General features: G+C 41.2%; 1 non-coding gene across 1 annotated transcript; it reads right to left on the bottom strand.

Annotated features, from left to right (window-relative positions):
- Positions 1–10,250: 10,250 nt before the first annotated feature.
- On the bottom strand, positions 10,251–10,357 carry LOC127124636 (small nucleolar RNA R71). Its single transcript, XR_007804105.1, has one exon. It is a non-coding gene; the product is annotated as a small nucleolar RNA R71 (small nucleolar RNA).
- Between the last annotated feature and the right edge of the window lie 264 nt (positions 10,358–10,621).

Genomic DNA, 10,621 nt, shown 5'->3' with positions numbered 1-10,621 from the left:
TGCTTGGCGCAAGATCCATAGGAAGGGAAGGAAAGAGCTTGGTCCAAAGAATTGTATCGCTTTGGAACCCTATACCTCGTGGGTAAGGAGGAGAGCTTTTGAGTACCTTATGCCTTATGAATATCCGAGACCTACGCCTTTGGTTATGGCTGGGCCTTCAACCCTCCCTGACCAAGGAGTAGAGGAGTTGAGAGATGAAGACCACTCGCGTGCTTGGATCCATGAGCGAGAGGAGCTACTTCAGCAGCTTAGAGATAAGGATGCATTGATAGAGTTTCTTGAGCATCAGGTCATCGATGAGCCTGATGATGTTGTGACTTCTCTTCTTCCTCAGTCTTCCAGGTATTGGAAGAGGAAGTACGATCGACTCGCCAAAGAGAAGGCAGATATGGAGGCAGCCTATGAGAGGGAGGTGAAGAGGCTTCGTGCAGCTTATCTTCCGGTCTCGAGAGCTTTGGAAGATTGTTTCTAGGGTTCCATATGATGTTCATTCTCCTTTTCTCTTGTATTGTATTATTTGGTTACCAAGACTGTACTTCTTTGGTGTAAATTTTTTCCAGATATTATTGATATGATATTTCCATATAGGAAGGAAGTTCGGCCAGTCGTCAACCAACACCAGGTGGCTCATATAGCACTTGCTTTCAGACAAGCTCAACAATCACAACAATCTCGTCAACAACAATAGGCTTACCAGCCTCGCAACAATAACAACAACAACACCAACAATTATGAGAGGAAGAGGGTGACTTTTGACCCGATTCCTATGACCTACACTGAACTTTACCCTTCCTTGATTGATAGGAAATTGATAACTCCACGTGATCCTCCTGCTGTGCCGGCCAATCCTCAATGGTGGTACAAGCCTGAACTTCATTGTGTGTATCATTCCGGTGTGCCCGGACATGATGTGGAGAACTGCATCCGGTTGAAGACCAAGGTGCAAGACCTTGTGAGGAGTGGGATACTATTCTTTGAGGATGTAAGCCCGAATGTTAAGAAGAACCCATTACCCGAGCATGGGAAGGAGGCTGTCAATATGGTCCAGGGTTGCCCTGGCAAGTATAAGGTCCTTTATGTGAATGATATAAGGCAATCCCTGGTGGAAAAGCATAGGATGTTGAGTGAGCACAGTCGCTATGAGCACGATCACGATAGGTGCCATGTGTGCACTGTCAATGAAAGAGGAAGCCGCAAGATAAGGAGGGACATCCAAGATGCTAGACAAAGGGATGATCGAGATACTTCAAAATCGTAATGAGGATGAAGTTGATGTTATTACTCCTGTGTTCAATATTCCTAATCCTGTTGTCATTAAGTATGATGGCAGCAAAAGGAAGGTGGTGCCAACTCTTGTGATAAAGCCAGCAGACCCTGTCCCGTATGTTTCGGACAAAGTGGTCCCGTACCGTTACAATGCTGTTATGCTTGAAAATTGGAAGGAGGTGTCGTTGCCCTCAACCTCTGTTGTAAGCATATCCGATGCTAGTGGAGTGACCCGCAGTGGTCGTGTTTTCTCGGCTCAACCGAAATCCCACGAAAACATCGTGAAAAGGGATATTGTTAGTTCTGCCGGTCCCGTGGGGACCTCTTCTTCAAATCATTCTATTCCTGCTGTGAAGGGTGTTGACCTTGTTGTTGTCAAATCCGATAAAGCTCCCATCCTAGTTGCCCAGTATGGCATATTAAGAGAGGATGGTGATAAGATGCTAAGGCTCATCAAGAGGAGTGAGTACAACATTGTGGAGCAGTTGCTTCAAACTCCATCAAAGATATTTGTCCTATCTTTGTTGATGAATTCAGAGCCACACCGAGAAGCGTTCCAAAGGGTGCTGGACGTGGCATATGTGGATCACGATGTCATAATTGAACAGTTTGATAACATTGTTGCAAATATAACTGCATGCAACAATTTGGCCTTACATATCTCTATGAACTGCAAAGACGACGCCCTGTCCAATGTGTCGATGGACACAGGGTCATCACTAAATGTATTGGCAAAGTCCACTCTCGCCAAACTTTCATATCATGGGCCTCCCATGAGGCAGAGTGGAGTGGTAGTAAAAGCTTTTGATGGATCGCGAAAGTCCGTGATCGGTGAATTAGACCTCCCGATCAAAATTGGACCTAGTAATTTCCAGATCACTTTCCAAGTTATGGACATACATCCTTTGTACAGTTGTTTACTTGGTAGACCATGGATTCACGAAGCAGGTGCCGTGACATCCACCCTACATCAAAAGTTGAAGTTCATCAAAAACAAGAAGTTAGTGGTGATAGGGGGAGAGAAGGCTCTCTTGGTCAGCCATTTATCTTCCTTTTCCTACATCGATGCTGAGGATGAGGTTGGAACTCCGTTCCAAGCCTTATTTATTGTTGAGCCTTCTAGGAAAGGACTTTCTTCATTTGTCTCCTACAATGATGCGAAATCGGCCATCGAGCGTGGCGCAACTAATGGTTTGGGGAAAATGATAAAGATGGAAGAGAATAAATCTCGGTCTGGTATAGGGTATTCTTCCGGTATTTCTAATGATCTTGGGCTGTTTCAGAGTGGAGGTTTCATCCACACCGATGGGGATCACGAAGCTGCTGCCATTACTGAACAAGACGAATAGGAAGACCTCGGCAACTTTGTCATACCTGGCGGGATCTGCAATAATTGGATCGTTGTGGATGTTCCAAAAGTTATCCATCAGTCAACGTAATATGTCCATTCCTATTTAAAACCCTTCTCCCATGCCAAAGGGAGAAGTGAAGACATTGTTGGCATATTTTGTTAATACAATGATATTCATTAATAATCACATGTTAAATGTTTGTTTTCCAAAGTTTTCATTTTTGCTTTTCGCATGAAATTGGTGATCACCATAAAACCCTAAAAAAGAGAATAAAATCAACTTTTTCATCTGCATAATGATTTTCCTTGTTTGAATCCTGAAATCTCTTTTATACTAAAAAACATTATGCAGGTTGATCAAACCCATTGAACATAATGATCCAACACCATCTCCCAACTTTGAGTTCCCTGTATTTGAGGCAGAAGATGACGATGTTGAAGAGATTCCTGATGAGATTACCCGTCTGTTTGAGTACGGGGAGAAGATCATTCAGCCACATCTTGAGAATTTGGAAACAGTCAACTTGGGGTCTGAAGACTGCATTCGTGAAGTGAAGATTGGGGCACTCCTTGAAGAGTCTGTTAAGAAGGGGTTGATTGAGTTGCTACGAGAATATGTCAACATCTTTTCCTGGTTGTATGAAGATATGCCTGGTCTAGATACTGATATCGTGAAACATTTCTTGACGTTGAAGCCTGAGTGTGTGCCTGTGAAGCAAAATCTTAGAAGAACTCATCCTGATATGGCAGTGAAGATTAAAGAAGAAGTTCAGAAGCAAATTGATGTAGGGTTTCTCGTGACTTCTACATATCCTCAATGGATGGCCAATATTGTGCTAGTGCCAAAGAAAGATGGAAAAGTCCGCATGTGCATCGACTATAGAGATTTGAATAAAGCCAGTCTGAAAGATGATTTTCCACTGCCACACATTGATATGTTGGTAGACAATAAGGCTAAATTCAATGTCTTTTCATTTATGGACGGATTTTCCAGTTATAATCAGATTAAAATGGCACCCGAGGATATGGAGAAGACAATATTCATCACACCTTGGGGAACATTTTGTTATCGAGTGATGCCCTTCGGTTTGAAGAACGCCAGAGCCACTATCGACGTGTTATGACTACCTTGTTTCATGACATGATGCACAAGGAGATCGAGGTATATGTTGACGATATGATTGCAAAGTTGAAAACAGAATTTGAACATGTAGAACACTTGTTGAAGCTTTTCCAGCATTTGGGGAAGTACAAGCTCCGCTTGAATCCGAACAGGTGTACATTTGGAGTCCGGTCCGGAAAGTTATCGGGCTTTATTGTCAGCAAGAGAGGTATTGAAGTTGATCCTGCCAAGGTCAAAGCAATACAAGAGATGCCTGCGCCCAAAACTGAGAAGCAAGTCCGAGGTTTTCTTGGCCGCTTGAATTACATTTCAAGATTTATATCCCACATGACTGCCACATGTGCGCCTATATTCAAGCTCCTCCAGAAAGATCAGCGTCATGATTGGACCAAGGATTGCCAAAAGGCCTTTGACAGTATCAAAGAGTACCTGTCCGAACCTCTGATTCTGTCTCCGCCTATTGAAGGGAGACCACTGATTATGTACTTGACTGTGCTTGATGATTCCATGGGTTGTGTCGTTGATCAGCAAGATAAATCAGGAAAGAAAGAATATGCAATATACTACTTGAGTAAGAAGCCCAAGACATGTTGTGTATTGGCTTGGGCTGCTAAGCGTCTACGCCAGTATATGTTGAATCATACAACTTGGTTGATATCCAAAATGGACCCGATCAAGTATATCTTTGAGAAGCCTGCTTTAACTGGGAGAATTGCACGTTGGTAGATGTTGTTATCTGAGTATGATATTGAGTATCGAGCTCAAAAAGCCATTAAAGGTAGTATCTTGGCTGACCATTTGGCGCATCAACCAATTGAAGATTATCAGTCTGTGCAATACGACTTCCCTGATGAGGGGATTCTATATTTGAAAATAAAAGATCATGATGAGCATACGCTCGATGAAGGGCCAGATCCTGGTTCCCGATGGGGTATGGTGTTTGATGGTGCTGTCAATCAGTATGGAAATAGCATTGGGGCAGTGATTACTACTCCTCAAGGCATACATTTTCCTTACATCAAGGCTAACTTATAAATGCACGAATAATATGGCGGAATATGAGGCTTATATTATGGGTTTGGAGGAATGTGTTGATCTTAGGATCAAACATCTTGATGTTTATGGCGATTCGGCCCTTGTTGTTAATCAAATTAAGGGTGAATGGGAAACGAATCAGCCCAGCCTCATCCCATATAGAGATTATGCGAGGTGGATTTCAACCTTCTTTACTAAATTTGACTTCCATCATATTCCTCGAGATGAGAATCGGATGGCAGATGCTCTCGCTACGCTTGCTTCAATGATTGCTGTCAATTATTGGAATGAAGTCCCAAAGATTACCGTGATGCGCTTGGATAGACCATTTCACGTGTTTGCAGTTGAGGAGGTGAAATATAATAAGCCATGGTATTATGATATCAAGTGCTTTCTCCAAAGTCAGACTTACCCGTCAGGGGCATCTGTTAAAGATAAGAAGACTTTGAGGAGATTATCTGGAAGTTTCTACCTTAATGGTGATGTTCTTTACAAGAGAAATGTTGACATGGTTCTGCTGAGATATGTGGATAGACACGAAGCAGACTTGTTGATGACTGAAGTCCATGAGGGTTCATTTGGCACTCATTCCAATGGGCATGCCATGGCAAAAAAGATGTTGAGAGCAGGCTACTATTGGCTGACAATGGAGTCTGACTGCTGCAAGTTTGTGAAGAAATGCCACAAGTGTCAGATTTATGCGGACAAGATTCATGTTCCCCCGACACTTCTGAATGTTATTTCCTCACCATGTCCTTTCTCCATGTGGGGAATTGACATGATTGGCATGGTTGAGCCTAAGGCGTCAAACGATCACCATTTTATTCTCGTAGCCATCGATTACTTCACCAAGTGGGTTGAAGCGGCTTCGCATGCAAATGTGACCAGACAGGTGGTTGTGAGGTTTATCAAGAACCAACTCATATGCCGATATGGGGTTCCCGACAAGATCATTACTGATAATGGATCTAACTTGAACAATAAGATGATGAAAGAGCTGTGTAGCGAGTTCAAGATTGCACATCATAATTCTTCTCCCATTAGACCTAAGATGAATGGGGTTGTTGAAGCTGCTAACAAGAACATCAAGAAGATTATTCAGAAGATGGTTGTTATGTACAAAGATTGGCATGAGATGCTGCTATTTGCTTTGCATGGCTATCGTACATCCGTTCGCACTTCAACAAGGGCAACTCCTTTCTCCCGTGTATATGGCATGGAGGTTGTGCTCCCCATAGAGGTCGAGATCCCATCAATGAGAGTCTTGATGGAAGCCAAGTTGACTGAGGCTGAATGGGTTCAGAGTCGTTATGACCAATTGAATTTGATTGAAGAGAAGAGGTTAACTGCCATGTGCCATGGTCAGTTATATCAACAAAGGATGAAGAAAACCTTTGATAAGAAGGTCAAGCCTCGTGTGTTCCGAGAAGGTGACCTCGTGCTCAAGAAAGTCTTGTCTTTCGCGCCCGATTCCAGGGGCAAGTGGACTCCAAACAATGAAGGTCCATACGTTGTTAAGAGAGCCTTTTCAGGCGGTGCTTTGTTGCTCACAACTATGGATGGGGAGGATTTCACTGGTCCTGTGAATTCAGATGCAATCAAGAAATACTTTTCCTAAAAAATAAAAAATAAAATATCTCGCTAAGTTGAAAACCAGAAAGGGAAGCTTAGGCAAAAATGAGCGTCTCGGTGGATTGAAAACTCGAAAGGGCGATCCAGGCAAAAGTTAGAGACATAAAAAATGAATATATATCCGGCTAGATTGAGTACCTCACCCTGGGGCAATCTAGGCAAAAGTTAGGGATCTGGCAAGTAACTGCATCCTGACAAGACTTCGTTCTACAACTGTCATCTATCAAAGATTCTCGCTCAGTCATCATCAACTGAAGTTTCGAATATAGTGGATTCAGAGTTGGTGGAGAAATGGTCATTATGTTCAATGTAGCCCTTTTCCATGTATATCACCAATTTCAAATTTGTAAAGATCCATGGAGTCTCACCATTTGCGGACTACCATTCTCTTAAATAAATTTGAGCCTTTATCCAATTCTTTGCACTTTTATTTGTTTTTGTTTAACAAATGTTTGCATGTTTTAATTGATGAATATCAGTGTTTTAAACAAATAATGTTTTCATGAATAAACTGTTTTAAACAAAGTGAACATTCACGATCACGGAAAGGATAAGTGGAATGTTCTTAGTGCTTTCCCAAGGATAGTATGATCACCAAAGGGTAAGACATTTGTTCATATTTTGGCGTTCTTGCTCCTTATATCCTCATCATCAGCTTCCCAGTGAGTCTGGTATGAGAAGTTCTCATCGATGGCAGTGGATTGATCTGTCTTATGGATTGCTTTCCCCTAGCAGAATTTTTGGATGTTCATCCAATGTATTCCCGGTAGTTTGTTTGTGAATACATACTTGTTTCTCCCGCAGAGTGTTAGCAATCCATGATTGGTATATGGTTGATCTTTGAATGATCCCTTCTTTTCCAATTTTTTGCCTTGATATTTTAGAGATGTGTATCCCTCTATATCAGGCACTAGCATTTATATTTTTATCATTTGTATGGTTGTCATCCCTTGTGTGGACTGACCTAAAATCCCTTATAGATTGATAAAAGTTGATATGCTTTAAGTTGAGAATACTCCTTGTCTCATTATCCTGATTGTCTACTCGCGAGGGAGCTTGTCTTTCCCCAGCATGAGTAAGAATCTCCAACGGAGTAAGCATGTGTTCCCTGCAAAGCTACCGTTCCAGATAATTATCTCCTCAGCAGGAAGTTACCTAGTGCAATTGATAAAGGGCTTATTTCCCTTTTCATTTAATTTGGAAAGAGGTATCCCCGATATGTCGCTTGTTGATGAAGGATTCATTTCCAATTTCTCCAGCAAGGGTAGTTTCCTCAAGAGCATTTATAGCTTGTCCCCAGTAGGGTTGCCAGATCAGATTTTGATGTTTGTATCTCCTCTGAGTTTGAAGATTTCTTCTAGCATTAAGAGTTGGTGGTGAAAATGTTTATTTCCTTCCCCAGTGGAGCAAAATGCTATTATTCCCTTTGCAGAGTTCTGATGACACTAAAATTCACCGTATTTTCGACTCCGATTTCGCATGCATTTTAGTTGTTTTATTATTATTTTGTTATGTTATTACTATGTTTCTCTTTGTTTTCAGGTTTTCAGTCTAATCGGAGCCCCGATCGAGAAAAGGAGTGAAAATGAGCTAAAAAGACTAAATATCAGCATTTTGCACTTGTGGCTCCCACTGTGGCTGGCACCATGGGTCCAGCCATGAAGTGTTATAGTTCAACTTCCCTCAACTGCCACGTCTCCCACTACCTCCACTTGGGCGCCACAATTTACCCTTATGGCAGGCGCCATGGTGTTGTGGCGGGCGCCACAAGAAGAAAGTTTTTCCCTCCCAATTTCAAACTGAAGGGCATCCTTGTCATTTCCATTATTTTCCTTGCCTATAAATAGAGACTCAATTTCATTTGTTTCATCATCCAAACTTAGAACAAACCTAGTTATATTTAGGCATATATTCAGTATTGTAAAGTGGTAATCGCTTCACATTGGGATGTTGCCACAACTGTAATCGAGTCTGTAATCGAGTTTGGAGCACTTTGGAAGGAAGTTAATCCTGCCGTCGTTTTCATTTCCGTTTCGCACTTTATTCAACCCTCCGATTGGAGAAGGTTTTTATTACCTTACCTTTGTCTACTTTACTTTCCTGCACTGTCTTTACTTTTACTATTTCTCGCACTCGCACTACTTTCATTTATTTCTCGCACTCGCACTACTTTCATTTATTTCTTGCACTCGCACTACTTTCATTTATGTCTCGCACTCGCATTAATTTGTTTATTTCTCGCACACGCACTACTTTATTTATTTCTCGCACTCGCACTACTTTCATTTATTTCTCGCACTCGCACTACTTTCATTTATTTCTCGCACTCGGACTACTTTATTTATTTCTCGCACTCGCACTACTTTATTTATTTCTCGCACTCGCACTACTTTATTTATTTCTCGCACTCACACTACTTTTATTTACTTTCCGCACTCGCACTAATTTTATTTACTTTCCGCACTCGCACTACTTTTATTTAAATTAAAATGCACCTTTACTTTACCATGTCTAGCTAAACCTATAAAGGTTAGAATGTAAGGATCGTAATTGAACCAATACTCCGTACAATTGTTCGTAGAAACACTTAAGGGCTATTTTGTCTTTCAACTTGAGTTTTCCCACACTTAATTTTCGTTGGGTAAGATCGAAAGCCGTCCAACGTCTTTTTAAACTTAGTTGTTTTTAACTATTTCAAATACAGCGAAAGCGCTTTGTTTAGTTCATTAGGAGTTATTGACTTAAAAAGAAAAGTGATTTTAAAACTATTTTCGGATGCGTTTATAAGTTTAGAGTCTGGTTCGTGTGAACCTCTTTTGGTTAAGAAATCCAGGTCAAAATACTTTTCAACTTAGTCAAGATACGATATTTATTAAAAATAGGTTTACTACTCTAACGCAATGCGCGCCTTTTTATAAGTGACAATAAGAGGGTTTGATTAGGGAGTACAACTCGGTTCTGAATACACGAAAGCGACAGTTCCCGTTAAATTAGTTCTTTTCAAAGTAGGAAACAATGCCCATAAGTAGTTCTATTAGCTAGTACTTGGATTATTAATTGATTATGTGAATTACATTCGAACCTGTCTTTATTAATTAAATTTTATTTAATACTTTATTTTTCATTGTACACACTAAAACCCCCTATTTCGATTACCTTGGATAAATACCGTAACAATAGATAACGATAGATTGACACTTGGTCTCTGTGGATTCGATAATCTTTTATATTACTCTGAAGCGTTCGTATACTTGCGAACAACACGCATCAACTTTTTGGCGCCGTTGCCGGGGACCAATTTCTTCAAATTTCGTACCCTGTTGTTATATCGTTTAGACTTAGGTTGTTACCTGCCGGTCAATGCGAAGAACTCACAGCACCAGAAGCTTAGTATACCCTCTGGAGGAACCTGAACGTTACGCTTGCGCACGTTTATTCTTCCATAGAATTAGGAGAGCTATGGCCGAAGATCAAAACCAAATACCTCTTAAGGACTTCACCCAACCATCGAACGAAGAACCTAGTTTTAGTATAGTAAACCCAACCATCCCATCCAATAATTTCGAACTTAAACCCTCCCTGTTGCAACTAGTACAACAGAGAAAATTCGCAGGTCTCGCTACTGAGAACCCAAACCAACATTTAAAAATCTTTCTCCAATTAGCAGACACTTTTAAAACCAATGGAGCTTCTCCTGAGGCAATCCGTTTAAGATTATTCCCTTTTTCCCTCAAAGATAAAGCCTTATCATGGTTAGATTCCCTTCCACCCAATTCCATTAAAACTTGGGATAACCTTAGAAGAGTATTCCTTGCTAGATACTTTCCCCTAAGTAAGACCGCCGTTCTTCAAAACCACATAACTAGATTTACCCAAAACCAAGGAGAATCGCTGTTCGAAGCTTGGGAGAGATATAAAAAGCTGTTAAGAGCATGCCCACATCATGGCTTAGAAAATTAGTTAATCATTCAGACCTTCTATAATGGACTTCACTATAACACTAAGATGACCATCGATGCTACCGTAGGCGGTGCGCTGATGAACAAACCTTATCCTGAAGCTAGTGCCCTCATCGAAGATATGGCTCAAAACCATCAATCATGGGGAGTCGAACGAGCGACAGTTGAGAAGAAGGAAGCCCAAGGAGAAGTACATGAGTTAAGCTCTATAGACATGATGCAAGCTAAAATGGACGCATTAGCCCTTAAGGTCGA

The sequence above is a fragment of the Lathyrus oleraceus genome, chromosome 2 (genome assembly GCF_024323335.1).
Source record: "Lathyrus oleraceus cultivar Zhongwan6 chromosome 2, CAAS_Psat_ZW6_1.0, whole genome shotgun sequence".
In the NCBI taxonomy this organism is placed as follows: domain Eukaryota; kingdom Viridiplantae; phylum Streptophyta; class Magnoliopsida; order Fabales; family Fabaceae; genus Lathyrus; species Lathyrus oleraceus.
Note: the sequence above shows the minus strand (reverse complement) of the source record. Positions and strands in the feature narration are given on the sequence as shown.